General features: G+C 42.0%; 1 protein-coding gene across 1 annotated transcript in view; it reads right to left on the reverse strand.

Annotated features, from left to right (window-relative positions):
* Positions 1-16,891, reverse strand: part of NSFL1C (NSFL1 cofactor) — a 401,445-nt gene that overhangs the window by 66,731 nt on the left and 317,823 nt on the right. The gene's annotated exons all lie outside the window — the stretch shown is intronic.

A 16,891-nucleotide genomic window follows, 5' to 3' on the forward strand; every position in this document is an offset into this window, starting at 1 on the left:
TTACATTTAGTTGTGATATCTCTCTAGTTTTCTTTAATATAGAAAAAAAATCTCCTTTCCTTTATGACTCTGACACTTCTTAAAAGTATGCACCAGTTATTCTGTAGAGTGTCCCTCATTTTGTATTTTTCTGATACTTCTTCATGATGAGAGTCAGGTTTTGGCAGTCTTGGCAGGAATATATGGAAGTGATGCTGTGTTCTCCTTGCCTCCAGTTAGAAGTCACATAATCGGTCCCTCTACTAATCATGTTCACTTTGTTACTTAGTGATGTCCTCCAGGCATCTCCACTGTATTCTTTTTTCCTTTGTAATAAGTATGTAATGTTAAGACTTTTTTCTTAATCCTATGAAATCCAGTTTGAGCACGCGCCCTCACCATGGTTGGAGAGAAAGTGAATAGTAGCTATTTTCCATAGCTCCCCGCTCCATTCTTGGATTGGATCATGGCACCGGGGCTGTTGCCTTCCAAGACAAATGGGACGAATTCTGGTTCTCAGTCTTTATGGGTCACTATGGCCATTGCTCTTTTTTCCAGGCCTAACTGGCCAATTTGAAGTTGGCCAGTCCTGCTGCCTGCTTCAGTCTTTCTATGACAAGCTCTTTCTTGGGGATATTTGATGAGCCTCCCAAAGCTCTAGTTCTTGAAGCCAAAATCTTCTCTGGCATGAATTCAGTACCTCACAGGCCTGGAAATGTCTAGGGCTTTGCATCCTAGCAGGGTGCAGTATTCCACAGCTCACTGAATTCACTATCCATTGTGGAAGACACCCTTGTTTGGGCCTCTGCACAGCCAAATGTTCCTTCTGCCTTGCTAACGGAATAGCCATTCCACCCAGCAATGGTTTCAGGGAAACCTAGGCCCTTGCCCACCCCCAGGAGATGAATCTTCATTGGTCCAAGCCAGTTAAGGTAGCCAGTCCCCTGAGGCTGGGACACAAGTTGAGATTCTGGCCAATCAGATGTGAAGGGGAATGGCCTGGAGGCCTCTGGGGAAAAAATTCCAGTAGCTCACTGTCTGTGTGCACAGAGAATGAATATGGTAAAACAGACAAACACACAAATAAACAAACAAAAAACCCTTGTATATGGATGAGTCCAATACTACCTTTATTAAAGCATCACAGAAACTACAGACTGGGGATTTTGAGCTTTAGGTTCTGAGAACCAGGTAAATAAATAATAAATAAGTCTGAACTTTCCTTCTATCTGACTTTTTTCTTTTTCTTGCCAAGCCTGAGATCACCTCCATCAGGGACTCTGCGAGAAAAATGAGGGTTCCGAACGGTTTTCATGAAACTCATTCTTTTCTCTCTTCTTACATTTTACTAATGGAAGAGTATCAGAAATTTATAGGGATAAGGCACACAGGGAATTGGTGTGTTTTGCATGGTTAATGTAAACATCTTTTTTTTTCTTTTCTAGCTTTGCTGAGATATAACTCATGCACATAAAATGTATAGTTTGAAAATTCGAGTATATTCACAGGGTTGAGATTCACTCGACTTTAGCGTGTAGAGGCTTCTGACGCATCGTTATAAAACATGCCTGCTGGTGTCACTGCAGAGCTCTGGCAGTGCAGTTTTCAACAATACCTTTCCTTCAGTATTGTATGTTTTTCAGTGACCAAATCAGGCAGCAGAAAACTGTGATGCATCTGCCTCATGGGAGGCTGTCACTGCAGAAACAGAGAGCAAATGCACCTTTAAGTTATGAAAGCTGAGATCCAGATGGAAGATGCAAACGTTTGGAAAAATATGGGCTCTGCAGAGCCAGCCCCTTCCTCACCACTTACCCCTGACCCAGCCTCTGTCTTGACTACTTGAGGGGGCATTGCCCCGTTTGTGGGATAGGGGAGGAGTGCTCAAGAGAACCAGCACTGGTGGGCCCCTGACAAGAGTCCTACAACCTGCTCCCTCAAACCCCAGGTCAAATTTGGAGGAACTGGGGAGTTAGGAGAACTTGTGTCTTCCTTCCTGGTGACATGGTTCCTGGAGTTCCTGCTCCCAGTCTGGCCTGGCAGCAGAAGAGCAGAATGGGCTCTATGCTCGGCTTAGGGGGAGAGGACCTGAGACCATCTTGCAGAATTTTCTGGGGGTGCCAGAGTAGCCACATTTTCCAGTGTGCTTAAGAAGATTGTGGGTGGAGCCGAAATCCACTGGTGTGGAGAAGCTCTGGGATCAGAAAGAAGTTATTGCTAGAAGCCCCTATGTGGATCTACTGCCAAGAGCTTCACAGGGGGTGGACATCTTACAATCCTATAAGGACTGATGCCACCAAAGCACCTTAGACAACACTGGGGATGTGGAGGCTGGGGGACCCCGTTTTGATGGAGGAGATCCTAAATTGACCACGATTAAGCTCATGGGTAGGGTGCTTAAAATAGAAATTATGTTCAATTATGGAAAATTTTTAAAAAGTAATACTTTTGCATACCTGGAATTGTGGCTTGAGAGTTGTGTTGTTTTATTTTGATCATATCACCTCATACCTTTAGGACACAATTTCCACATTTGTGAACTAGGACTGGGGAGAAGAGGTTGTACAAAGTAGTACCAAAAGCTTTACTAGCTCAGATTGACTGTGATGCTAAAGGTGCAGTGGCTCTTAGATGTCTCACTGCCCACCTTGAATGCTTTCTGTCTCTGTTACTGTCTTTGCAGGACCTTCTCCCAGGTTCCATCGAGGCTACTGAAGATCACCAAGACAGACCAGGGTGACAGGGAACAAGGGGGCATTCCCAGCCCCTGCAGATATCAGATCTTTTTACCACCAGTTCAGACCATATTTTATTATTTTTAAAGTGATTTGTTGAATAAATATGCCAACAACTCTCAGTAGATATGAAAACAGAAAGGAAAAATATATCTATCATCATGCCATCTTGACAAATAAAAGCATTTTGCCTTTCTGCTTTCTCTTCCAATCCATGCCTGCATAAGTATTAATACTTGTTTTGCACCAGAGCATGGAGACTGCATTGTATCAAAGGGATTTTGGGAGACCAGAAGGATGGAAAAGGAAAATCTGGAAAGTTTAGCTCTCCTGATTGACTGCCCTGGCAACAGACCAAATGACTCCAGAAATAACTCTCCAGCTCTGACCTCTCTCCTGAACTTCAGATGCATCTGTCCGTGTGCCTACTTAACAGCTCCACTTTGATGACGAACCAACATTATATTTAACATGTTTAAAATGGAACTGTTAATTCAGTTCTATTTCACCACCAAACCCATCCCTCCACCTGTCTTCATCATCTCATCCATTGCTCAACCTTGTCATGAATCCATCCCCAGTCCTCCCTCTCCATTGCCTTTCCTATTCAGTCCTCAAGCAAGTCCTGTCACTTCCAATTTTAGGCTCACTTCCCATTAGTCAATTTCTCTCCATCTCTGCTGGCACCACCTAGCTCAGACCACCACATTGCCTCTGGATTTACTGCAATAACTTCACATTTGAATTTTCTGATTATTTGTTTTCCCCTTGTCTACTTGCTCCACAGAAGTCATGGTGATTTCTTAACATGTAAATATTGTACTTTGCTTGGTGTAATTTGCAATCTGGGCAGTGAGACATCTGAGCGTCTCTACCTCTGCAATGTCATCCCATTGTTTACATAAAATCTCAAAGTCTCCACTGTGACCAGTATCCCTGTGTAATCTGGCTCCTGCCCATACCTCCAGCACTGTCCCATGTCCCATTGCCCACACTCTCCAGCTTCACTGTTTCCCTACCACTTCCTGAACATTCTATGCTCCTTCATACCTTAAAGTTTGGCATAATAGGTTCCCTCCAACAAGAAGGTATTTCCCAGGCTCTTTGAAACTTCCAGATATCAGCTCAAACGTTCTCTTTTCAGAAAGGCTGCTAGCTTACCATTCTGTCTAGCTAGCAGCACTTAATTATTAACTCTGTGAAGATCTCTATCATTGCAATCCCCATTATTTTGTGCACTCTTTTATTTTCTTCATAGCACTCATCACATTTGAAATTCTTTCTTTCTCCCTTGCTCCCTCCCTCGCTCCCCTGTATCACTCCCACCCTTCTTTCCTTTCTATCTGTCCTCATCAGACTGTACCCTCACACTTTTACCAATGCTTACTAATGTTTGCTCAGTGTCCATACAATGCTTGAAATATAGTGTGTGCTCAGGAATATGTGTGGAATAAACAAAGGCCTACCCTTCTTTGCAGTGAACAAATATTCATCTGGAAACTCTGAGCTGGGCTTGCTTGGGACATGGGTGGTTTCCTTAAAGGGATAAGAAATCTTTATGTTCAAGCTGGGATTTTTCTGGCAGGTTCATTTTTCCTCTGGCTTCAAAGTATGCAACACCTGGGACATTCTCTGTGTCCTTCTTGAAGTGTGATTTGGGGACATCCTCTATGTCCTTTTTGAAGCATGATTTGGGGAATGAGGAACTAGCTAAAGTTTTTGAGAAAATGTTATATATATCACACACACACACACATATACACACACACATTTTTGAGACAGGGTCTTGCTTTGTTGCCCAGGCTGGAGTGCAATGTTGCCATCACAACTCACTCTAGCCTCTTCCTTTCAGGCTCAAGTGATTCTCACACTTCAGCCTCCTGAGTAGTTACCAGGTGTGTGTTACCACACGCAGCTAATTTAATTTTTTTTTTTTTTTTGTAGAGACCAAGTCTCACTGCGTTGCCCAGGCAAAATACACCCAGGTCTTGAATTCTTGTTATCAAGTGGTCTTCCCGCCTTGTCCCTCCAAAGTGTTGGGGTTACATGTGTAAGTCACTGAAACTCCAAGAAAATGTTTTAAAAGGCCATTTTGAGCAAGACCTGAGAGGAGGCTGTTGGAGTGATCCAGGTAAGTACTGACAAGGGTCTGGGTGACCATACAGATGAACAGGAGGGGACAGGATTAATGGGACTTGGAAACTTAGGGCACCTAGGGCACAAACTGTAGACGCAAGATGTATTGGTCCATTCTTATGCTGCTAATAAAGACAACCTGAGACTGTGTAATTTATAAAGGAAAGAGGTTTAATTGACTTACAGTTCAGCATGGCTGGGAAGGCCTCAGGAAACTTACAGTCATGGCAGAAGAGAAAGCAAACATGTACTTCTTCACATGACAGCCACAAGAAGTACACAGTGAAGGTGGGGGGAAGCCCCTTATAAAACCATCAGATCTCTTGAGAATTCACTCACTATCATGAGAATAGCATGGAGGTAACTTCCCCCATGATTCAATTCCTCCCACCAGATCCCTCCCATGATACATGGGGATTTTGGCAACTACAATTCAAGATGAGATTTGGGTGGGGATACAGCCAGACCATATCACAAAGTGTTATACGTGCTGACACTGCCCTTGCTCAGGCCTCAGAATGAGTGTCTTACTTTTTGTTTCCTAGGAACTTTGCCTCATCCTAGTCCTGGTCCTGCTTCAAGGGGGAGGTAAATTATAATTCTTGCTTCATGATACCCCTCATCATTGGAGACAGCCAAGATATCCTCAAGGTTCTCAACACTGGAGCCCAGGAATGGGAATATTGAAGCTGAAGCAGCTCTATTGTAAGTAGAAAATTTTGAAAAGGAGATGCATATCTGAGGGGGAATATCTCTGTTTCTGTGACTACAAAGGTTCAAAGTCACAATAAAACTAACAGAGCAGGATGTTTATCTCCTCTGGGCATACTTACCCTTTTACAAAAAGCCTTTTCTGTAAAAGACTTTCCTGGACTACACCATCTTCCCAAGTCTTCACAGGGCCATTTTGGTGCTTATATGATGAACCCTTGATCTACTCCAGGACCACATTTCAAACCTGGGAAAGGGCACACATATGTTCTTCCTTCCCATCACCACCCATAGGCACCAAGTGGACTTTACTGTAGAACAGTCTGGCTGACAGGCCAGGAAGCAATGGATTGAGGATGGGTGAAGATCACCTTATCTGTGTCTAGAATGCTGGGCCATGTGGCTTCTTGGAAAGCAATGACAAGAGTTGGGTTTGAATCTGGATTTCTTGGTTCTACCACTCATTATCTAAGTGACACTGGTCAGGTCCCCTCACCTGCAAAATGGAGCATGGCACCCACCTTGTAAAACCGGTATGAGGATGAAATGAGATACAACTGCACTTGAAGTCCCAGGCCCGTGGTGGCACCCAGTAACTGTTTTTCTTCCTTATATGGAACTGTAGAATGTCACAATAGGAAGGGAACTTGGGGTTCTCTAGATAATTACCCTCCATTTACCGTGTTAACCAGGATTTTTTTTCCTTTGAATCTTAAGTACACAGAATTGTATCTATCATAATTCATACTGTATGATACTATCATTATTGACAATGCATGACCCTTTTTATTAATTTGTTTACCTACCTCTTCATCTATACAACTGTCCATTGGTCATTTGTCCACGCATCTCTCTGCCCATCCATCCATCCATCCATCTTGTCCATCCATTCATCCATCCTCCCTCACTCCCTCTGTCCCTTCCAATCAACCATGCATCTATCTATCTACTTGCATACTTATATCAATTTTATATTGTTAATCTGTCAATTTAAAAAAATCTTAATATAAACATTTGTGAAGCCACCATCCATTATGGAAGTTGGAACCTTCACGATAACTTCCACCTACCTTTATGTACTCCAATTTCTCATCCTTCTGTCCCCCTACATCCAAGGTCACTGCTATTTTTAATCTTGTGTTCCTTGTTCCTTTTAAAAATATATGGGTTTCATTATATTTCTGTGTATTTCTAAAAACTAATGTTAGCTGTTTTTAGCTTTATTAAAAGACTATCATTTTGCATGAAACCTCTGGGGCTTATTTGCCCCTATCAATATTGTATTACTAAAATTTATCCATGTTGCTATGTGCAGCTGTGGTTAATTAGTTTTGCTTTCTATAGAATATCCCATTCTGTGAATGTGCTAAGTTTATCACACATCATACTGTAGATGGGCATGTGGATTGTTCTCAGGTTTTGCTAATTTTAAACAATGCCTCCATGTACATATTAGTACATATCTCCTGGTGCACATGTGCAAATTTCCTTTGGGTGTAACCCAAGAATGGAAGTGCCAATTATAGGGTATGTGAATGTTTAACACAACAACATTTTCCAATGCGTTTCCCAAAACAGTTGTGTCCATTTATGTGCCCACTAGTAATGCAAAAAAGATCCAGTGACTTCTTTATTTTTGGTATTTGAACAGGGACAAAATGACATCTCAGTGTGGTTTTGCCATAGCTTTTCCTGATTACTAATGAGGTTGGCCATTTCTTCACATGTTTATTGGCCATAAGTGTTTCATTGAACTCAATTTTAATGATGGAGCTGTAGAGGTTTCATGGCAGAGCTTGGGTGCCCACAAGGGGCTTTCCTTGATGAGCCAGGAAGGAGCCATGAGAAATGCAGGTATCTATTTTTCTCAGGGTTGGAGCCTGTCCTGCCTCTGCTGGGTTTCTTGGTCAGCATCATGGACTCTGAGGTCAGACTTTCCACAGAAAATTCATTCCTGGGTAGGGCATGAGAATCTGCCTCTTACTGTTGACCTTTCCAATCTAGGTGCTCCCTTCCTCTGGGGGTTGCAGGAGATAGCGAGGGATGGCCAGTACTGTTCAGGTCTCAGAAGGCTGATGAGGCAAGAGAAGCTGGGGAAGCAGCTACAGGCATCATGGCAGGTCCTCCTCTGAGGCCAGTCCTTCTGAATAAGACAGGAGGGACTAAGGGTCCTACGTCACTGTGGAGGACTGTCTTTGCAGAGCCTGTGACCTGTAGAGGAAGGAGGGGCTGAGGCACAGCCCATGATTTTCTCATACCTCTCCTTAGAGTCTACCTCAAGGGTGTTGTCTTCATACCAATTCTCTCTGTTTCTTCCTCCCTAAGTGCCCTCTCTCCTTCCCTGACCAGGGAACCTGCCTCTTTGCACATCCTCAGGCTGACTGTGCGAGAGACAAAGGAAGGTCAAGGGGATAGTGGTGCAATTCTCAGGGACCCTCTGGATCAACACCCATTCAAGGTACAGGAGAAATGGGAGAGCCCCAACAGCCTTCTTCTCACAGTGCCCCTGTCAGCTGGAGTCCCACCTTTGGGAGCCTAATCCCATCTGGGGTCCCCCCTTACCTGGAAGAAAGTCTCCTCCTAAAGACATAGATGGCAGAAAGTTCCAGCCAAGGAGCAGGAGGGAGTTGCACACAGGGGTACCTGGTGACAGAACAATGTCAGGATGAGGTTGGATCCTGTTTCCATTAGACTCCCAAGCAGGCTCAGCCCCACCTCTAACTCAGGTCGCAAGACTATACCCTCGTCTTGAGGAGAGTCACCTCACCTATATAAGCCTCAGTTTCCTTCATCTGTAAAGTGGGAATTATAACACGCATTTCAGAATGTTTTTGTATCAAATGGGAGCATCCAAACAAAGTGCCTAATAGGTTCTTAGCAATTGTTGAATCTGAATGGCTTTTGGAGGATGGGTGGGAACTGGGGAAAGATATTTCATATTAGCTTAGTTATTTAAAGGAGCATTTGGTAAAACGAGTGGGTGGTCAGGATTCAGCTGATGAAAGCAGCACTTATTGCAGTTTGGTACTGGAGACACAATGCTCTAAAGAGGATGCCATAATTGTTGTCCCATGTTATAGATGATTCAGAAAGAGATGAAGTGACTTTTCCGGTGTCACACATGGTGAGCACAGCAAAGCCTGCATTTGAACCCGGCCTGTCTATCTCTAGGTCTGAGCCTTTACTTGCTTGGTTATTCTGGTCCTACTCTCCCAGACTCCATTGCTCTTCTTTGGGTCTGCGTAGCTGCCTGCTAGCCTGGACCAGAGCCTGGTTATTCTGCCACGCTTGGCAGGTGAACTGTTTTTTATCTTTCCACTCTGAAGTGTTGACCAGGATATGATTGTCTTGGCTGAATGTGCCATCTGGGTTCTTGGTGGGGCCAAGGGCCTCACAGGTCTTGAAGTATCCATTTGTCTTTAGCCAGGCAATGCCTTTGGGGTAAAACCTTTGCACATGGCAGGTGAGAATGGCAGCCTGGAGTCCTAGGAGGTGGTATGCAGAGATATTCACTGTGGGCACAACTGAAGCAATAGCACTGCCTTTGTTAGTTTCTTCCTTTATGCAAAGCATGCCCAAGGGGTGTCCACACCTTTCTGGGCAGTGTGATGGGTTCTTGGAATACAGCATGAACCAAGACAGACATGTTCCCTGCCTTGCCTTATGGAACTCCCACTCTGGTGAGGAGGACAGGAAGGAAACAAAGCAGTCACATGACCCCTAGGAGAGTTCCAAGAGCCTACAATAGAGGCACTTGACCTGGTCTGCCGGAAGGCAGGTTAGGAAAGGGTCTCCAGAGGAAGTAACCTTTGAGTGGAAATTTTTGAGTGGAAATATGAAAGACGAGTAAGAGTTAACTCTATGTGGCAGATTGCATTTTCTAAAAATGATGGCAGCATACCCCACATGCTCTTCCAGAACTCTGCTACTCTGCATTGGAGGAGGAGTCTATTTCTGCTCCCCTGGACTTTGTGACTGCTTTAATGAATAGAATTCAGTAGGGACAACACTGTATGACTTCTGTGGCTGGGTCATAAAAGCTGGTATGGCTTCTACCTAGCTCTTTCTTGGGACACACCCTTGGGACACAACCACAAGCTATAACTAGCCTATGTGGAAATGTTGGGGAAGCAGGAGCCTAGGAGAGCCAGACTAATGCTACTTTAAGTTCAACTCCATCTTGGAACCAACAAGGCACATTCCTTGCTGGTCACCACCCACAGTTACAGGATATTTACAATTGAAGAAAAAGCCTAAAGATTCCTACAAAGACACATTTCTACAACAGTGGAAAGTCCACATGTCCCAATACCTATAACAATATATGTTTTCGATATCATTATAGTTATTCTTTGACGTACTCACACTCTAGAATGTCAAGGATAGTTTTCTTTAAATCAATAGAACAATACATTTTGTCATGTTGTCTGCTCACGTGCATGTAGACACAGCTTAGCTTAGCTTTTACATGGACAAGACGTCTTTATAAGAAAAACTTAAAACAAAGATGAGGCATTCCTCTGCTTGCTTTCTGAGGACACCCCGCCCTGTAAGTGAGTAGTTTTCAATAAACTATCTCTTCTCACTGTACTCTGTGACTTACCTTTAACTTCTTCCTGTATCAGATCCAACAACCCCCTCTTGGAACCTGAATAGGGACTCTTTTTCTGGCAGCAGAAAGATAATAAGGAAAAGCCCATGCCAAGAAGAACCAAGGCCCCAAGCCAACAGCCAGCACTAATGGTCAGGCATGTTAGTGAAGGAGTCTTCAGGTGATTCCAGCCTCTGAATTGTCCAGCTGAGGCTTAACCATCATGGAACAGAGCAAGTTGTCTTTGCCCAGCCCTGCTGGAATTCCTGACCCACAGCATCTAAAAGCATAATCATTTAAGGGAATATGGTGTAAATTTGGAATGCTGGAATAAATTTGGGGATAATTTGTTATATACCCCTAACAATTGTGAAATATTAGGCAAAAGGGTTTGTGGGGCAGGAGGAAGGGGGTGCTGGGAGAGGGTGAGGGTGGGGATGGCATCTCAGCAGATGGATGGACCTGGGCAGAGGCCCTGAGTTTCCATGGACTTTAGAAAGAAGAGCAAAGTGAATGAGAGAGAGGATGGGTGAGTGAGGCTGAATTCATAGCCAATCTGGAGGCTGGCTATACTTACAGGTGCCCTGGGGGCACTTAAAGACATTCTAAGGCCTACGAACATTATTTTAATACAATTAATTTCCAGATCCTGAACCCTCATAAAACTGTTTACTTATATTGATCTGCCTGAGAATGAGCATCAGGGCCACTTTCTTTTCTTACCTCCGGTTTCTCAATTTTCCTTCTCCCATATCACAAAAGAAAGGCCTTCCTCCCACACTTCCTGAATCTAGCTATGGGGCATTGTCCTTAGTGTAAAGACTTTGGGATGCAAAATACTTTACATTGCAAATACTGCTGGCCAGGAAGCCTGCTTTAACCAAAGCACCATCAACTCCCCCATCTACCTCGCCAAACTGCAATTCCAATACCATGTTAAAGGCTATTTTAATAATTACTTATCAAAAATTTTTATACATTTAGATTGTTTGGATCAATTGTGTAATTCAATCCAAAAGAATGTTTTTTGACACGGAGAGTCTTATGGTCATAAAAATTTTATTTTAAATTTCAATTTATAGATGTGGTTTTGCTTGAGTTCTGTGTTCTCATAGTTCTCTGTGATATGTATCTGTATGATTTTATAGTCAATAAAAGATTTTCCAATGTAAAATATGTTACATTAAGGTAAAATTCTTCATGGGAGTTAGAATGGAAATACAGCATTAGGAAGTAAAAGGAATGATATAAAATGCCTGATTATTAAAGAAGAGCTTCTTTATGTATGTTTAAATGGATGATGGTGGAAATTAAATTATGATGATGTTATTTTTTTCACTGAATATGTTTTGGAGTGATGCAACATTTGTAATACTCCAGGAGTTATGCTCTGTGCAACTATTTAAGTTATAATGAAAAATCTTAGATGTCAACTTTAAAATATATGATAGACTACATGGTTTTTCACAATTATTTTAGGGAAATATGCACAAAAGTGCTTGAATATCACAGTTGAACATCCCAGTAAGATTTTTTTTTTTTTTCCCCCAAGAGAAGTGATGAGCTACTGTAGGGTTTTAAGCAAATGAGAGACATGATCTGGTTTCCTTTATAAAATCCCCTTGGCTGCTGGGAGTTTGGGGATGGACTGTAGAGGGCAATGGTGGATATTAGCGATCAATTCGGAGGCTCTTGCAATTGCTCAGGTAAGAGATGGATGTTGGCTTGAACTTAAGTATTAGTTTAAATAGTGGCAGTGGAAAGAAATGTATGAGTTCAGGAAATATTTGGGAGTGGTATCTGATAGAACTTGGTGATGGGTTGGGTGAGAACAGGCTTCTGGCTTAGATGACTTGGTTGATGGGGAATGTCTTCACTTATACGGGTAGGACAGAAGGAGCAGCAAGCTCTGAGAGGATTGAGGGAGCAGCACAACGCTCATCTCTGAGCTGACCATGACTGAACCACCACTCTTGGGAAAGGTGGGGTTGGGTATTGCCTTTCTCTGGTATCTCTGCATAGGTGGTTCTTACAGGAGGCAGCTCAGAGGTAGTTATCTGAAGAGGTTTAACACTGGATTCAAATTCCACCATGCTTACTGAAGAACCCTGTGACCTTGGGCAAGTCACTTCACTTTTCTGGGCCTCAGTTTCCTCATCTGAATGAAGCAAGGACACACAACTGCCTCTAGTTTCTCTGGGATGATTGATGTGGAGGCTAGAATTCACTTTCCAGGCTCGAGCTCTCTTGTGGTATCTTTTGGTTAAGCAAGACAGACTTCTATTTTGGGATGGAGGCGTTTGAGAAATGAGGAACTAGATTTTTGACAATGATACCATAAATTATCTCCCTTATGGGGTTGCTGTGGAGACTATGGTGCTATTAATGGGTCTCTTTGGTTTTCTCTGGCTGGAGCTGGAGAGAAGGAAAGATGGAGTTCTGGACCCCTGGAAGGAACTTCACCCATCTGCAAGAGGTAATTGAGACTATACTATGCTGAGGTTGGTGGGGGGCAAAGGACAGTACAGGCCCCTGGGGAAAGCCCCTTTGAAGGCAAAGGCAGATGGACTTGAAAAGCAGTGAGGATAATTTCCTTTGCCTTTCTTTCTATATTTCTGCAAAGTTGGATTCAACACAACAGCCTGGACTTGCTCTCGGGAAATAAACAATGGACTCTTTCCTTAAGAAGTAAGAGCCAGAAAGGGCATGTGTGTGTAGCCTGCCTTGCTGTTTCTCCTGTTGCTAGGTGAGTTTAAGAAGCGTGTTTCAAAGGTGGTGACTGGCGGCAAGGCAGTGGTGGCATGGTGGTTTGAACAATGGTGTTGGGAGTTCCCACGGAGAGTTCAGGTGGGAGAAACTTCTTTGCTGTGAAGTCCTAAGTGATCAGGTCACTGCCCCTCTCTTGCCAGCCTCTTCCTTTTCCATGCACTCACCCTCTCACTAGGCCTCAGCCACACTGGCTTCGTCTTTGCTCCTCAGACATGTCTTGCTCCCCACGGCAGCACAGGGCCTTTGCATGCTCTGTTACCTGTGCCTTGAACACTCTGCACTTTGCTTGGCTGACTTCTTTTCATTCTCCATGCCTTGGCTCAAACATCATTTCTTCAAAAAGGCATTTCTTGAGTAAACTCGATTTCTCTCATTTTCATATATTTCAGCAATTTGTTCTTTCTCTTCATAGCAAATGTGATGAATCATAACCATATAGTTGTTTGCGTCTTGGTTGATTGGGTTCACATGACTGTAAACTCAGCAAGGCAGAACCAGGTCTGCTCGGTTTACCATGGAATCTCCAGCACCTAGAATGATGCCACCACATAGCAGATGCTCAACAAAAACCTGTCGAATTAGTGAATGAAGTTCCACCTCCCAAAGACGTTAGAGGGAAGGGAGCTCTGAAAGAGAAGAACCCGATCATGGCATTATGTAGAAGGAGGATGGTCATATAAAACAGGGAACCTCATCATCACCTCACTGCGGGTTTTGTGAGGAATGAATGGGAGGATGCAGGTGACATGATTCAAGCAGGGAGCCTACAGTGGTCACAAAAGGTTGGCCCTATTTGTGTGGGGGGCTAATCTTGGAGAAATTGGGAGACGTTCACATGCCTTCTGAGGGGGCTCTGCAATTCACTGTGAGCCAACTGGCAGGTGACCTGGGAGTGGAGTGAGGAGAAGCCAAGGGTCACTGTAGCAGTGCTGATGATGGTGTAGGAGGAAGCATCTGCAGGTGAGGAGACCTGGGTCTGAAAGGCTGGAAGCTCCATGCCATTTTTGAGTCATTTCACATATATGTTTTTGGCAAAGAAGCCAGTTGAGGTGCAGGTGAGATTCACTAGTTGGCCTGGGCTCTCCCTGTTGGAGTGGCCAGAAATCTTTGGAAGAGAGGGCTTAGCTTTGATCAGGGCAAGGGTGAAGAGAAGAAGGAGAGAGAAGAGAGAGAAATGAAGAGGGAGAGTTACTCTTTAGCACAATAATCACCCTCATGGTTCACTCTGCTTGACTTCTTGCCCCAATCTCTCATCTCCAGTTTTCTCCTCTTCATAAACTTTATCATTACTCTTCTTGTTATAACGGCCAATCAACTGACCTCACTGACTTTACCTCTCAGCTCTTCCAACCTACACTTGGAAACCAGACCGTGGTGATCTTGCTAAAATGGAGATCTGACCATGTTATTCCCTTGTTCACCTTCCTCCTGTCCCCTCTTATCCTCCCTATCTTCTTCCCAAAGTATATTGTTTAAAATGTCACATAAGGTATACCCCGAAAAACAGCAGACCCCTGGTTTCTTCTCCTTGCAAGTATTATAGACCAACAACTTTTAACTATGTTAGCGGATTCTTTGGGCATATCTCTCTGCATTTCTATGTTGATACTAACATACTTATACTGTTATTTTCAACTTTTCTCATTTTTTTTCAGTTTTATGTAGTATGGATCTACCTACTGCTATGGAAGATGACGCTTTAGCTCTCTTACAGCTCCTTCTACCCACCATCCACATTTCTCCTCCTCAAATCCTCCTATTAAAGACACATAATAATTTTTTGTTTTATCAGTATTCAGCATTTATACTATTATGACCAAATGAGCATTGTTCACAATTGGGCCATGTAATATATGATAATTATATTTCCTGTCTTATACAGCTTTTTGTTTTCTGATGAGGTTTTTTAACATGTATTTTTAAATTTTTCGTTTTTGTGGGTATGTAGTAGGTGGATATATTTACGGAGTACATGAGATGTTTGGATACAGGCATGCAACGTGTAACAATCAAATCATGGATAATGGGGTATCCAACCCCTCTAGCATTTACTGTTTTTGTTACAAATAATAGAATTATACTCTTTTAGCTATTTTAAAATGTACAATTAAATTATTATTGACTGTCATCATGTTGTTCTTTTAATGGTGTCATAATTTTCATTTGCTTCATTTTCTATGAACAATTCATCTTATGACAAATTCATCCCCAAGCTTTCTGCCAGATTTCCTTCATGTTTGAAACTACGAAGTACTGCACTGGACTTCCCTTTAGGGTACATGTATATTCAGGAGTACACAAAGATTTTTCAGGGGATTGTATAGACTTGAATTAAAACATCTTTTTATTACGATAAATTTGTAAACATACATAAAAACAGAGAGAAAGTATTCAGCATGGCATTTTAACAGCTATCAACAAATGGCTGATCCTGTTTTGTCTACCCTTCTCCCATCAAGTGCTGGGTTAGTATTTTTTATTGTATATATTTGAAGTGTACGACATGATGTGTAGCTATACATATACTTAGTGAAATGATTACTACAGTCAAGCAAATTAGTATATCCAGTATCCCACATAGTTGCCATTTTTGTGTGTAGTAAAAGTATCTAAAATCCTCCCTCTTAGCAAATTTCGAGTATACAGTACAACACTATTAACTATAGTCCTCACGCTGTACATTAGATCTCTGGGTTTATTCATTGTACATAACACATTTTGTACTCGTGGACTTCCATCTATCTCCCCAGTTTTTCAACTTCCCATCCCTGGTAACCATTGTTCTACTCTGTTTCTGTATATCCAAGTTATTTTGTTTTTTATATTTTACATATAAGTGAGAGAAATTAAAAATAAAATTACCATGTAACCCAGCAAGGTTTTTTTCAGGTACATACCCAAAGAAAATGAATTCAAACCTTGTAAATGTATCTGTACCCCCATGTTTATTGCAGCATTACTCACAATAGCTAAGATACAGAAACAACATAAATGCTTGTCAATGTATGAATGAATAAAGAAATTGTGGCATATGTATACAATGGAATATTATTCAGCCTTAAAAATAAAGAGATCTTGCCATTTATGACAACATGGATGAACCTAGTGAGCATTATGCTAAGCGAAATAAGCCAGACACTGGATTTCTTTAAGGTAAGTACCAGACATGATATTATTTCATTCTTAACTACTTCAGCATGTAGAAGAGTTAAGAATTCCTTTTTTAAAACAACCAAAATGCCATTATTATACTTAAAATTTAATAGTAATTCCTTAATATCATCTAACATTTGTCAACAGTCAAATTTTTCTGCTTGTCTCATAAATATAATTTTACAGTTGGTTTCTTTGAATGAGGATCCAAATTAAAGCCATATGTTACATTTTGTTGATGTCTTTTAAACCTCTATTAATCTAAAGGAGTTCCACTTCCTCTTTGTTCTCTTGCCATTTATTTGCTGAAAAAACCAGGTCATTGACTCTGATGAATTGCCCACATCCTGTACTATTTCCCAGTTTCCCAACTGCATTCAGCTGCAGTCGCTTGCAGTGGTAGTGGGCTTGATAACACGCCCTTTATTGACTGGCTTCACCATTCCCTACTGGTGTTAATTGCACTCAAATCCTTGTCTTAGGGTTGTCTTCTCACTGAACCTATCTCTGTGTTTTAAAGTCCCTTGAAATAATTAGTCTTTGTTTAGTTAAGCCATGAATATATAGTTAGATTAATTAGTTTTACTTTAGATTTAGTAATTTAGATTTTTAGGATTTTTTTTCATTTTGGAATTTGTTTATCAATTATTTAAAAATTCATGTGCTTACAAAGTCAAAACGTAAGTCACAGCACATTCAGAGAAGTCTGGCATCCCCCTTGTCTCTTCCATTCTGTTCCCTTTCTCCTTTACATGTAAATTTTTAAATTATGATTTTAGTTTATTCCTCTTTTTCTAAAAAAACAAGAGACAAGGCC

Source organism: Macaca thibetana, chromosome 10 (assembly GCF_024542745.1).
Source record: "Macaca thibetana thibetana isolate TM-01 chromosome 10, ASM2454274v1, whole genome shotgun sequence".
Lineage (NCBI taxonomy): Eukaryota > Metazoa > Chordata > Mammalia > Primates > Cercopithecidae > Macaca > Macaca thibetana.